The sequence below is a fragment of the Euprymna scolopes genome, chromosome 21 (genome assembly GCF_053919585.1).
Source record: "Euprymna scolopes isolate OS-2025 chromosome 21, ASM5391958v1, whole genome shotgun sequence".
NCBI lineage: Eukaryota > Metazoa > Mollusca > Cephalopoda > Sepiida > Sepiolidae > Euprymna > Euprymna scolopes.
The window spans coordinates 33,835,820-33,850,987 of NC_136502.1; positions in this window are offsets into that span (position 1 = coordinate 33,835,820).

Here is a 15,168-nt window from a genome sequence, read left to right on the forward strand (position 1 = left end):
CGCCTACGTCTTTTTAATTATATGCTAAATGTTTGGTTGCTTTGTTTTAGGATATATCAACTATTTTAATGTTATTTATGTCGAAACCAGTAAGTTTGGAAAATACTATGCACCAATTTTTTTTATATATCTTTAAATAGTTATTTATTGAGTTTAATTTGGTTATTTTTACGGCAAATCAACCCTTTTCTGATTAAAGACGAATCTACTATATTTGAAAAACTAATGTTTCAATTTCTTTATGAATAATATTTATTCATAGAGTTTAGTTCAGTTATTTTGTAATAGAATTTGATTTCAGCTTTTTCTTGCAAAGAAAAATATAGAAATCAAACAATAAGAATTTTTTTTCCTACAAAGGAGTCACCACTTATCAAGGCCCGGATGCCACTCAAGATTAAAGGTCAATGGGTGTACAGTAGTCAGTTGGAAAATATCGTAGTAATCTTTAGTAGTGGAAATTTTGTAAATTGGATTAGTTAAGGGGAAGGATAATCTATAACTAGTTTACATTGAAGTCAGTTGGAAAGCCGGAAAACGAAACACATATTTTCAAACAACCTGATTTGGTCGAAGTAGGTACTAGAAAAGAAGACCAGAACTTTCCTGGCACTAAACCAGGAGAAATGAGTCTATTTGCGCCTAGGCGATAAAATCATTTTTTTTTTTATTTTGATAATTTTGAAGCGTGAGACCCAAGGATATGGCCAGAATTGATAGTGGGTTTGTGATTAAGTAAAGTGTTATTAATTGCAAAAAATATCAGTAACACTAAGCGAATAGTTTTTAACGCCAATGCGAATCGCTAAGCACTCGTCCGTCAAACTTTGAACCCCTTATATTTGTATTTTGCAATTTTAAATTTTTAAATAAAATAAGATATTGCTTTTTATATATATATATAGACGTAAAACGAAAAGCTGACTCAACGATAATTTTATTAGTCAAAATGGAATATACCATATCTCTCTCATATATATATATATATATATATATATATATATATATATACGCATATATATACCCCTATAAATGTTTTGTGTGTGTATGTATTAATGTTCATATTAAAAACGCATTTTCTATTTATTTAAGTATTTATTTGCTTCCTTACGAAATCTAATATAACACAGGATCGCTTTTAATGTAGAGGCAAACCAGTTCCTCTAAAACAAGTTAAAAAATGGAGCACTCTGGCGGTATTCAAAAAAATAGTAATTGTCTCAGTATAAAGGGTTTCTCCTACATTGAACAAGCACCAGTTAACTTAAGTGCAGCATCAGAAAAGATACTACACTTTGATCCTGGTTCAAAGGCCAAGAAAGAAAAAAGGCAGGCCTTTTTTTCTATTTATTTCAAAAGAAAATACAAGTTTGTTATATATGGGTCCAGGAATTGCATTAATCTGCAAAAGATCTAGCTAATTTGCATATTCTTTTAAACATTCATTTTAATTAATTCCCTATTAGTGGTTTTCGGTGTTCCTATATGTTGATCATCTTTAATAAACTATTACGTGTAATTATATTCATGCAGATATTCTACATGATTTATACTTGTGTAATATTTTGCATAAAAAGGTTAAAGTAAATACAAATCTCTTTCTATATGCATTTATGCGTGCGTATATATATGTTTAAATTTTTTTGACTATCACACTCCTCTGTTATTTTTGGTGTATATATATATATATATATGAGACTTAATACATAAGGTATTCGAACCAATGAAAAACTTTATTTTGGGGTTTTAACCGGGGGAAATTGGTGCAAAAGTGTGAAAATTTAAAAAAATCTAATTTTCCTGGTGAAGATCGAACAACGCCATTACGAATATGCATGCGTAACGTATTATATATTGTATCATGTTTTAACTTTAGCCTTGCAGCAACCATGTTTTCATAGCTGAGGTATTAACGCCGAAGGAAAAAGTAAATCGTAAGCTAAACTTTTTGGTTTCAATTCTCAATGGTGGTGCACGTGTCATTTTTTTTTTTAACACTTTTAAAAGCCTTACTATACATTGGGTCCAATATAATACTATAATTAATACGAAATCAGTTTTGATCAAAATATCATGTTTAAGCGTATTTTATAACCTAGCAATGTCAGGTGGCTTGCTACAATATATATATATATATATATATATATATATATATATATATATATATATATATATATATATATATATATATACTGGCGTTAATGGTGACACCCTGCACTGATGATTCCCGAAAGGACAACACACTAGTGTCGGTAGGTATTTAATAATTATTATAGTAAAAAATAATGTCAGCCGCTTTAAGAATTTTGTTTCTTTACGTTGAGCACTTTCAGTTGTAATCAAGTCGGTCAACTTCACTCATATGCGTAGATCGTTATATAATGACTAGGACTGACGTTAAAAAACATTTAATAAGAATAAATATTTTAGTTTCAACTGCATCTCTCGGGGTTGACGGTAGCCGAGTTGTTCGAGCCCACGTTAATTAAACCAGACATGACTTTTGTTGCTGGGGTTAGAATCTCTCGACTGGCGTTAATCGTACCACCCTGCACTAATGATTCCCGAAAGGACGAAACACTAGTTTCTGTAGATATTTAATAATTATTATAGTAAATAATAATAATAATAATAATAATAATAATAATTATTATTATTATTATTATTATTATTATTATTATTATTATTATTATTATTATATAGATCAAAAGATCCTAAAGGAGGTAAAAAGGAGGATATAGAATTTAGCCATGGCATGGATATACTACAAAAAAGCGCACGACAGAATCCCCCAAGCATGGATAATAGAATACCTAAAAATGTATAAAATACCAAGCGGGATCACCAACGTAATAGAAAATGCAATGAAAACATCGAGACTGAAATTGACAGCTGATGGACAACACATAACAGAAATTAACATACAAAGAGGCATCTTCCAAGGAGACTCACTATCACTACTACTGTTCATCATAGCCATGGTGCCCTTGAACAGTATACTGAGAAAGTGCCAAGCCGAATGCAAGTTTTTTTAATGCAGAGGAAAAATGTACCACCTGATGTACATGGACGATCTGAAACTTTTTGCAAGGACCGAAAAGGAGCTAGATACACTAATTAACACTACCAGGATCTTCAGCCAAGATATCCAAATGGAATTTGGAATGGAAAAGTGCGCACAACTAGTTATAAGAAAGAGAAAACTGGAAACGACAGATGGCATGAAACTTCCCAACCAAAAAGAAATGAGGGCACTAGGGAAACAAGACGACTATAAATACTTGGGAATTCTGGAAGCGGACATCATCAGAGCAACAGAAATGAAAGAGAAAATTGGAAAGGAGTACTTCAGGAGAACAAGAAAACTCCTGGTAACGAAATGATATAGCAGAAACTTAATAAAAGATATAAATACATGAGTAGCATCACTAGTAAGATACTCTGGACCGTTTATAGGGTGAACAAAAGAAGAACTGAGACAACTCGATCAGAAAACCAGGAAACTCATGACCATGCATAATGTACTACACCCAAAGGACGATATTGACAGACTCTACATGAAAAGGAAAGACGGCGACAGAGGACTGATCTGCATAGAAGACTGTGTGAAGGATATGAAAAAGAACTAGAAAAATACATAATGCAAAACACTGAAAAGATAATTATGGCAGCGAGAGACACTGAAAAAAAACAACAAAACAGAAAACAGAGACAAACGACAAAACGAAAAAAGAGAAATTGGAAGAGAAACAACTCCACGGAAGATTCATAAGAATGACAAAAGATGAGAATAACAAAAAACCTGGACATGGATGCAAAAAGGACATATAAACCGAGAAACTGAATCTCTAATAACTGCAGCACAAGATAACTCGATAAGAACCAACCATATCAAAGCAAAGATCGATAAAACAAAACAAAAAGCAAATTCAGACTCTGTGCACAAAGAGACGAAATGATACACCATATAGTAAGAGAATGCAGCATACTGTCCCAAAAGAAATCCAAAAACAGGCATGAACAAGTGGAGAGGGCGGCGCACTGGGAATTGTGCAAACGACTACCTTTTGAGCGTACAGACAAATGGTACAAGGATAAACCCGCAACAGCACTCGAAACGAGAACCACAAAATCCTATGGAACATGGACATACGGACGAAAAAACCCATCCAAGCAAGAAGACCAGCTGTCGTAATAATTAACAAGAAAGAAAAATGCTGTCAAATCGTAGACTTTTCTGTCCCAGCTGACCACAGGGTGAGTATGAAAGAAAAGGAGAAACGACGCAAATACACAGAGCTAGTAAGAGAGTTAAAAGGGATTTGGATGATGAAGAAAATCAAAATAGTACCGATAATAGTAGGAGCACTAGGAACAATTCCGAAAAACTTCGAGAAAAGAATGTCAGAAATTGGAATCAGATGAATAACTGCAAAAGTACAACGACTAACGATAATGAAAACGACTGAAATATTAAGGAAAACCATTGAATGCGCAGAATAATAAAAGAAGACAATATAACGAATAAACGTTGCAGGGAATTAAGAACACCGAAGCTGCATATCTACAAGTTCTACACCCCTATCATGCATCCCTCCCATTGTTTCATCGCCGTTCCCCCAATAAAAAAGTGATACCAAAGAGCCGAGAAGGGGCAAGAAGGACTGAAAGATCGAGGAGAAAGCACTAGCCAGACCTCGGATGGACAAGCGCAAAGAGAATTGGGACTTGGGGAGGCTGAGTGCTACTCAAATTCCAATATAAACCAATGGCCACTGCCGGCGAGAAATCAATGGTAAGAGGATGTTGCGATGATGCAAATTCATTTGCAAATGCTATCGAAGGAGGTGGAGAGAGCTGGATGTCTGAGGAGACTTGTTGTCACTCAGCTTCCAGAGAACACCACAGGCTTCCAATCAGATCGTTTGTTGACTTGTGTGAAAGCTCCATGTGAGCCAATAATATATGGAGAGAGATCCTGAAAGTACGTTACTTTAGTAGAAGCTGCTTTAGCACGTTATGGGGCTTGAAGACATGAGAGTCCTCTGAATGATACATCAATCGAGGCCTAACTTTATAATCAGCACTGACACTAGCACAGGGAGCAAGAGTAATATATATTTTCTAGGTTGATACCCAAGCAGCTTCTTTCCTTCTTCTGTGATATAGGCCTGACGAGGCATGTTTTTTTTTGTTTTTTTTTTTCAAAAGAACGCCTGTCTAATCAGATAAAATCTTGGAGCATCGTTCAAGAAGTCTTTTTCCGACAAGGAGGAAAACATACACTAAAACGGCAGAAATTACTGTAACAGAACGCGTATGGCAGATATATACAAATACCCAGCCTTGAGCGAAATTACGTCACGGTAAGAACAAAAAAATAGACTATAAAAATAAAAGAAAGCACGTTTGAGAGCGCGTGTGAAACGACTTTACACGAAGCGACGAATACGTTAGAGACGAAAGTGACGTCACAGCTGTAACAAGAAGTTACGCGTGGCAAAAGAATGAAGAAATAAATGTCGATGTTACATATAAAAAAGAGTGAAGTTGTTACTTGTCCTATGTTCCTTGCAACGTACTTTGCTACAAGGTGTCGGGTTCTCAGTGTCTACATGTATAACATTGCATATCTTTGAATCGTAAACTGGCATCATTAATAGAACAGAAACACTCCGAAATTGTTCGTTCCTTAGCACCGTTTAAAGATATTGGCTTCAATCATTTCAGGAAAATATTAAAAATAGGCCCAAACAGCTTCTTTGAATCGGCTCTCTTTAATGATGTCATCGGTAAGAAGGTAAAGGTAAAATGACCCGAAAATCAGAAAAGCAAAAGCGATGAAAAATAAAAACTCATGATATAAAAATTAGATTGAAATATTTCGTAAAGTTTTAAGTTATAATCATTAGAAACTGAAAATAAGATAATTTTAAATGTTTCCTAAAGTTCAGACATCGCCCCACTTAAAACGTGAAGTTCAACATTTTCGTATTAAACGTTTTAAAAAGTTATTACTCTATGTCCTAATACCTACTTAATTTACAGGTTTTAACGGTTAGTTTAGCTAATACAGGGTGACCCCCCCAAAAAAACAAAACAAAAGCTAAATGGAGGCCATCTAGAACATATGCTGTAGAATGGAGAAAAAAAAAAACGGCCAAATACCCTAGTGTTTTGATGTGACGTTTTGAATATAATAAACTAGTCATGACCAAAGTTTCATTTCATTCGGACAAAACATTAAGAAACGGGGCCTAATTAGAGTTGGGGCCCGTTTATTTATTGGTCACGCTGTATTTGCCTCTTCTAGTATTCTGGTCTTTTCCTTCTTGTATCGTGGCATGTTTATTTTGTAGATGAAATCATGGTTACTGTTCTCCATAGGTTTCAATCTATTGTTGGTGCGATTCCTCTGAAGACATCACATGATTGTGAACTTGGCAGAATACATGGGTTAGGTAGCCATTACCTTCCCCTAACACAGAAACATCCGACTCGCCTGTTCGCACCTATCCGTTGTCCTTAGATCATCCGCATAGCTGCAGTCAAATAACATAACTCTTAATACCATGGATCCGTTGATCTACTAGAGATTCATCCTCCTCCATGGCCATCCAACGTCCTGCTGCTGACGTCATGTCTTAACGAAGATAGATACGGAACAATCACGTTGAGATACCGGTTCCCGTCAAAAGGCAAGTATCATGGTTCAATTGTGATTGATCTGCTAGAGATTCACTCTCTTCCATGGGCATCCAATATCCTGCTGCTGACGTCATTAGAGTTATCTTCTGTCTTAACTAACACCAGAGGTGCATCTTTCCCAGGGAATTTAATGCGCCTTCAGATACCAACCTGGAAATATCTCATGGCTCGGTGCGATACACACATTGCGCAGCTTTCCCAAATGGTCGCCCATCTGGTACTGGTCAGGCTCATCGTTGCTTAACTTCGGTGATCTGGCGGGAACCGGTGTGTCAACGTGATTGTGTCGTAATCATGGTCTTACCCTTTTCAAAATTTAATGATTGTTTCCATAGGAATTGGAATGAATTAAACGATTTACGTGTAAACGCCTTCTAGGATATGAAAATTTCAAGATCTCAAAGGCAACTATTGCATTGAGACCGTGTATATCAGCACGTTATTATTAGCGATTTCAGCAACGTGAAAAACGTTGGCTTATTCTATGTTATAGCGTGTCCTCAAGGGGCACTTAGGGTATTTCTCTCTAGAAAGCGGAACTACATACTCTTTCAAGACTGCAGAATGCTAATGAATGTATATATATATATATATATATATATATATATGGATGGCTGTCGGCATCTTTATTTACTGGTCTGGAAGCAATTACCTCAGTGGAAATCCGGGGCTTACCAAGTGAAGCGAGGTTACTGCAGCCGTTTCGTGAGAACGCATCTCATGTAAGCCGGCGTTCCTAATTGAATGAAGAACAGCGAAAAAAAAAGTCGATGTATGCCAGCTTTTATGAATACCATATTTCCTAGTAGAACATCAGTCAAAATTTCGAAAGAAACTACGCTGAAGCAATATATATATATATATATATATATATATATATATATATATATATATATATATATATATGACTACTTAATTTAATCACATAAATAATATACGAAAGGATAATTTTATGACTAAACTTTAAGTATTTACTTCAACAGTGCTCAATACATACGAAGAGCTAGGTAGTCAGTAATACAAATATATATGGTAATTAAGCTACGTGGATGAAACGCGAAATATTCTGTGTAACTTAATTTCCATATATATTTTTATAACTTACTACTATATATAATATTCTCTTAATAAATAAAAGATTTTACAATTACAGGTAGTAGTGTTTCATGCTTACGCAATCATCAGTGCAGGAAGTGGTAATTACTGCTGCTCGGTGAGAGACTCGACTCCAGTACAATGCTAAATTTACTACCGGGAAATAACCTGTGAATTAAGATATTTATCAAGCTGTGAAATCGAGCTTGTTATAATCAACGACCATGAGAGTATTCAAAAAACAGAAAGTTTGGAAATTGGTCACCTTATCCTCAATTCACTAAATAGGGCTCAACCTAATAATAATGGTATTTCTGAAATGAATAACAGTAGTATTTAAACCCACAAGCGTTAGTGTTTTATGTTTACTCTCTCATCCTGTCAACAGATTTTACTTTGGCTTTGCAAAGAGCGTTTTCCTCTTGGCCACTGATATATATATATATATATATATATATATATATATATATATATATTCGTACATTTATAAGCTACAATCAACATCCAAATGAATGCTTTGGCGATAATTACGGTCTTCAAAAGGCGAACAATTAAAAGATACATCTGCCTTACTTAAAAATTGCTAGGTTTATTTATTGTGTCTTTTACATATAAAAAAATACCCACTCAACACTTTTGCTGATGAGGAGACTTTGTTTAAAAAAAAAACTATATGTCAAAATTATTGTCCGTGACTTAATGTCTATTACAATAAAAACATCGTTTCGAAACGATCGTATTGACTTTGTTGTTGTTCCTTCTTATGAAACAAATTTTTAAGTTTTAATTTTAAATTATCAATCACATTACTAAATATATATATATATATATATATATATATATATATACATACACAATAGAAAAAAGAGAGCATGAAAAGTAATATGGTTAAGCTTAAACATCGAAAAGTAAAGGACAAGTTGTTAAAACTGGGAAAAAGGATAAGATATTCTACTAAAAAATATAAATTTATAACTAAAAATATTGCAGCATTAAGAATTGATTATATAATGTCATAAATTGATTTTTTAATCATATTGCTGCAATATTTTAAGTTATAAATGTATTATATTTTTTAATAGAATATCTTGACGTTTTCTTTTTCAGCTTTAACAATTATTCCTGTACTTTTCCACGTTTAAGCTTAACCATATTACTTTTCATGGTCGCATTTTTCTATTATAATCCGTGATTGTTCCAGGTTTCCAGTAAATTCACTTTTTCTTTATTTAGTTTCAGTCTAATGTTTTTACCTCCATAAATATAACATACACATATGTAATAACAATGTATGATGCTCGTCTGCTTTCAATAAATACCCAAATTATCTCTCCTGCAATTCTTTCATTCGCTATGTTTCACTTGTTACTTCGCTTTTCGCGAGAGCTGTGAATTGGTAGGGACAGTAGTCGATGAAGCGACGTATTTGCTATGCAAACCAGTCATAAAAAACGTCGTTCACCTCCTTACGTTTTTGTTTACGATTTTGAACACCACTAAATTCACTATAACTTTTGTTTTACTAAAGGAAAATTGTAAAAACAAATTCACAATATAGCTAAGAAGGTGATATATGAACTGTAATAATTGTTTGAAATTTGGTCGAAAAATGAGTGAGCAGTGAAGCTTTAAAAAGTTCTGACTTGAACTGCCACTTAACCTTATAATTCAAACACGTTAGTTTTTTTAATGATTATATATATATATATATATATATATATATATATATATTTACTATGATCTTGTAAAATTATTTTTATGCACTGAACAAAGGCGCTATAAGTCTGCTTATAGGAAACATACACAATTCCGTTAGATAAATTATATATAAAAAAACTAATGTTTAAATTGCTAAAGAAATAGGAATTCCTCATAGGAAAAAGTAGCAAGCGTTTTGCATTTAATCAAAACAGTATCTTTTAACAAAATTAGCACTAGGTTTCACCACATTATCAAGGCCAAGAGGCCACTCAAGGATAAGGGTTAAAGAGTGTACAGTAGAAATTGGACATTATAGTAATCATTAGTAATGAAAATTTGGTTAAGTTGATAACTTATATGGAACGGCTCATCAAGAACCTATTTACGTTAGACTTGAAGACAACCATATTGTAGTCAGCCGGAAAGCAGGAAAACGGAAGACAATTCCACAGGCGTGCAGTTCTAAGAAAAAAGCTTTGTTCATGGAATCTACGTTTAGGTTTAGGCACAGATAAAGAGTGGGGGGAATTATTGATAGTGTTTACAGCTAGACGAGTGTTTCTTGTGAAAGTTTGGCGAGGGGGGACCATAGATTGAAGCTCATTCGAACACTGTCCATGAAAATAACGATACATCAGAGACAAACTCGCAACATCTCTTCTGTGAGATAAAGGTTGCAAGGAAGAGAAAAGGACATCTCTTACGAGGCTACGAAGTCTATTTTGAACTCTATCAAGGCAGGCCAAGTCCTTTCTAGCAGCTCCTGCCCAGATGTGGCAACAGTATTCCATCCTTGGACGTACGTGGCTCTTATATAGATAGAGAATAGCATCAGCAGTGAGATATCTACTGGATCGATAGAAAGATGCCACCATTTTTCCTGCGGCCTTGGCAACAGATTTGATGTACGTGTTCCATTTAAGATCAGGAGTAATGGTCAAGCCAAGAAGTTTGTCAAAACTTGAGGCCTCCTGAAGACGAGAGCCATTCATTTCAATTGATTTCAGATGTGGATCAGAATGTTGATGATGTAAAGAGAGAAGCTTGGTTTTAGATGCATTAAAAGTAACCAGCCATTCTTTACCCCATTGTTCTACGTGCTCAGGATCAGAGGAGAGAGAATTGGAGAGAACTTGGTCGTTTACTGTCTAAGATGTGCTACCATAAATGGTAGTGTCGTCAGCATAGATGTCTACAAATGATGTAAGGATGTGATTTGGAAGATCATTAATGTAGATCAGGAAAAGAGTTGGGCCCAGGATGGACCCCTGAGGGACACCGGCATTAATACTGTGAGCTTCAGATTTTTGCCCCTCAACTACTACTCTTATGAACCTATCAGAAAGAAATGATTTAATAATTGAGAAGACATTTCCAGCAATACCATAGCTAGAGATCTTATGAAGTAAACCTTTATGCCATACCCTATCAAAGGCCTTAGATATGTCAAGAGCAATTGCCCTAGAAAGGTTGCCTCCGTCGAGAGATTTGCTGATCCTATGAGATATAACTGTAAGCACATCTGCTGTAGATCTAGCAGAACGGAAACCATATTGAGTGTCACTAAGAAGGTTATTTTTGTTGAGATGGTTGATTACTTCTGTATTTAACACAGATTCCAGCAACTTACTCATGACGCACAGGAGACTTATTGGACTGTACTGAGAGGGGGATGAGCGATCACCTGAATTCTTAAATACAGGGCATACTGATGAAATTTTCCAGGGAGATGGGAAACTATTCTCCTTAAGACAACGTTTAAACAGTTTTGTAAGTATGGGCGCTAGTTCAGGTTGAAGTTTTTTTAGTACTATAATTGGAATACCGTCAGGGCCAGTTGCTTTACTGGAATCAAGGTTTTTGATTAGCTTGGCAACATCACGTACAGATATACGTATATCACATAGTGTGTTTTCTGATACAGGAGGAAATATTGGGGGTTGGCAGCCTTGATCGCAAAGGGTAGAATTAGCTGCGAAGTTCTTGACAAAGAGTTTGGCTTTGTCTGATGCTGACGAGATTACCTCAGGTCCATTGATAATAGTTGGGATGGAGCACACGCTTCTGTTCATGATTCTGTTTGCTATTTGCCAAAACTGGTGGGAACCAAGCCGCTGCTCAGCTACTTTGGACTTAACAGATTGAGCATACAACTCTCTTGCATTCTTTATTACTTTCTTACAATGGTTGCTGGCAGTCCTGAAAGCGGCTTTAGTTTTCATACATCTATTACGTTGGAAACAGTGGAAAAAGTGATTTCTGTGCGCAATGGCAGCAGCACATTCTGGAGAGAACCATGGCTGGCTGTTAGGTTTTCGCTGAAACTGTTTCGAGGGTATGAAACGGTCAATACCTACTATTAACCATTCCGCCAGGTCTAATACTATAGAGGACACATCCTTTTTAAACATGGAACGCAGAGGTAGATCAGATATAAATGTACGGAAGCTATCCCAGTCAGCCTTAGTGTATCGATATACTGTACGATGGAGAGGTACGTCTGGGGACTTATTACATTGCATTTTTATCTTAATTGATACAACAGAGTGGTCGGAAGAGCCAAGAGGCGACAGAACAGAAACTGAACATAGTTCAGGGCAAGTTGTGAGAAAAAGGTCTAGTAGGCTCGCATACTGGCCATCATTGTCGGGCACACGGGTGGGTTCCTGAACAATCTGAGTGAGGTCATAGGCAATGGAGATATCATGACAGAACCTTCCCTCATCATCGGTCTTGTTAGAGTGGGTCAACCATTCGACGTTGTGAACATTGAAGTCACCACATACGTGAATGTTAGCTGAAGGATAAGCAGATAAGACTTGGTCAATTTTCTTAGATATGCTTTGAAAGATAGTAACTCCGCTGTTATGAGGGCGATAGAGAGTAAATATAAATGCCGTAGTGTGAGCTAAAGCAACCCGAAAGCACATATAGGGTAAGTTAGGATCTTCCCGGGAGATGTCCCTACCACATGGAAAGTTATCCCTAATATAGGCACATATTCAATGCCCATGGCGATCTTGGGGGTCAGATTTAGAAGTTAAGTTAGAGTATCCTTTAATTGTGAACTCTTCTAGGGAAATAGCCTGTCCAATGCCAGTTTCACTTAAAAATAAAAGGTCTGGTTTAGTCTCCTGTAATTGGGTTTCAACCTCTGGAAGGTTAGAACGTAGACCCCTGATGTTGGAGAAGGAGACATGGTAGTAGGGGTCTACGTTGGAAGTTGGAGAACCGGGTTTAATCGTGTATTTTTTTTTGAAACTTGTCATGATGAATTTTTGGAATTTGTGGACTAGGTCGTCAGATTTACTTAGAGCAGGACAGAGAGGGGAAACTAAGAGAGAAAAAGAAACGGAGATTTTTTTTTTAATTTGTAGCTAATGATAAGGTAAAGCCGTAACAATTACCCACTAGTATGGCATCGAGAGGCCCCACCAGAAGCTACTACATGGTCCAGAATCCATTCACCAAATGGCAATACAGCAGCTCCAGTACTTTGCACCTGCTGATAGGACAGCCTCCTTGGTGGTTAATCCAAGGTTCGGGTCCCTGACTATCAGGCGGATAACGTCAGCCCAGACAAAACGTTTACCTCCAGCACCCTTACTAGTGACATGGCTACAAGGATAGACATAGAAACAGAAAATTTCCGCCATCTCTGCCAACTGTTCGCGCAAAATACTGCCAACCTAGAAAACAGCTTTTTCTTCTCCCTTTGTCAGAAAAATCACTCATTAAAAAGTGAGGACTGAGGGACAAATAAGACGAAGCGAGAGTAACAGGAGCTGCCGATAACGCATCCACAATGCGTTTTCTACTCTCCATTAAAAAAAAACAACAAAAAAAAACTATTAAGTATTCTACTTAATAAAAGTCCAACGGACGTGTTTAAGGGAAAGTATAGTGATAGATTCCCCTCTCACGAACTAAGAATGAGTACAAATTCGTAATCTATTTTTGCAATCAACTTGATAGATAAATAAACATTTACGGACGAGAAAAAAAAGCTAGCATTTAATAAAACAGAAATACATAAATTAAATACTGAAATAAAATGGGGTTATTAATATTTGAATCTAAAAATAAAAAGTATGATTCAAATGTAAAACACTTATCTCAACAAAAACACGGCCGTCTCCAAAATGTAAACTAAAATGAGGAAATTTAAGTTAACAGCGTTCAAAAAGATTTTTTTTTAAAAATAAACCGTTAAAAGAAAGCGTGATTTTATTCTGAACTTTAGCTAGTCACGTTATAAGAAATTTACGATAAAAAAGAAAAGCGTATGGGGGGGGGGTTCTTCCGAAAGTTACATAAATTAAATACTGAAATAAAATGGAGTTATTAATATTTGAATCTAAAAATAAAAAGTATGATTAAAATTGAAAACACTTATCTCAACAAAAACACGGCCGATTCCAAAATGTAAACTGAAATGAGGAAATTTAAGTTAACAGCGTTCAAAAAGATTTTTTTTTTTTTTTTTTTTAAATAAACCGTTAAAAGTTCAGGGCCTATGAGATTGGCGACTCTTTTTTGAACCTTGTCTAGGAACGAGAGACTAGTAGCAGATGCACCAGCCCAAATGTGACAACAATACTCCATACATGGGCGAATAGTGGCCTTATAGAGGTACAGGATACTTTCAGGTGTCAGCAGTTTTCTAGCATGGTAGAGAGAGCCTACCTTTTTCGCAGCGGCCCTGGCAATGTTTTCAATATAATTGTTTCAACTCATGTTTCCTGTGAACGTTAGGCCAAGCAGTTTGAAAGATGTACTCTATATATATAGGTAAAATTGTGTGTATCTGTTTACCTCTATTTTTTAAAGGGCATCAACACGGAGACGCACGGGGGCCAAGCCTCGGAATGCAGGTTAAATAATTGCATTATTTTTGTCCGTTGTTTTATAGATATAAGCCGGTAAAATTAGTTGGTAAAGGGATCAAAATTAAAACAACTTGGACTTAGCAAGGGTAAGTTGACGTGATATTTTTTTATACGCATGCGTAAATATTAGTGATGGGACGATTCCCATATTTTTCCCCGATTCCAATTAAATTACTGATTCCGGTACTTTATAAATCTCTATATTTAACTATGTAGCTGTATTTTTCACTTATTACCGTAATAAGCACACATGTTAAATATGCAAATATTTTCCTAAACGTAAAAATATATTTGTGGATGATGATCTATCGATTTTAGCTTCACTAATGGCTTAAAATCAATAAATACTTATTTTATCGTTATTACAAGCAATGGATGATTTTGTTTTAAACAAAATAAAAAAAAGTCAATTAAAAGAATCATTTTGGCATCGAACAATTGGTGCAAATTTTTTAGATTCCGATACCCTCAAATATTCCTATTTTTTCGATTCCGATCAATCGTCCTAAAACTAGTAAATATACATTTATACGTTAAAGTCAGTCAATTTTTAACTATTTTTAACCATCTGATGATAGATCAACAGCAAGGTCAAAAGCTGAAGCATTAAATGTTTTGAATTCGATTTTAGTTGATGACAGCCAATTCATACTTTTTTTTGCACGTTCAAAATCCCTACTATATATTGGGTACAATGTAATATTCAACAGAGAATTGGCTCCATAATAATATATACTAAATATGCATAAATTAAAATATCATATTTAAGCTTAGT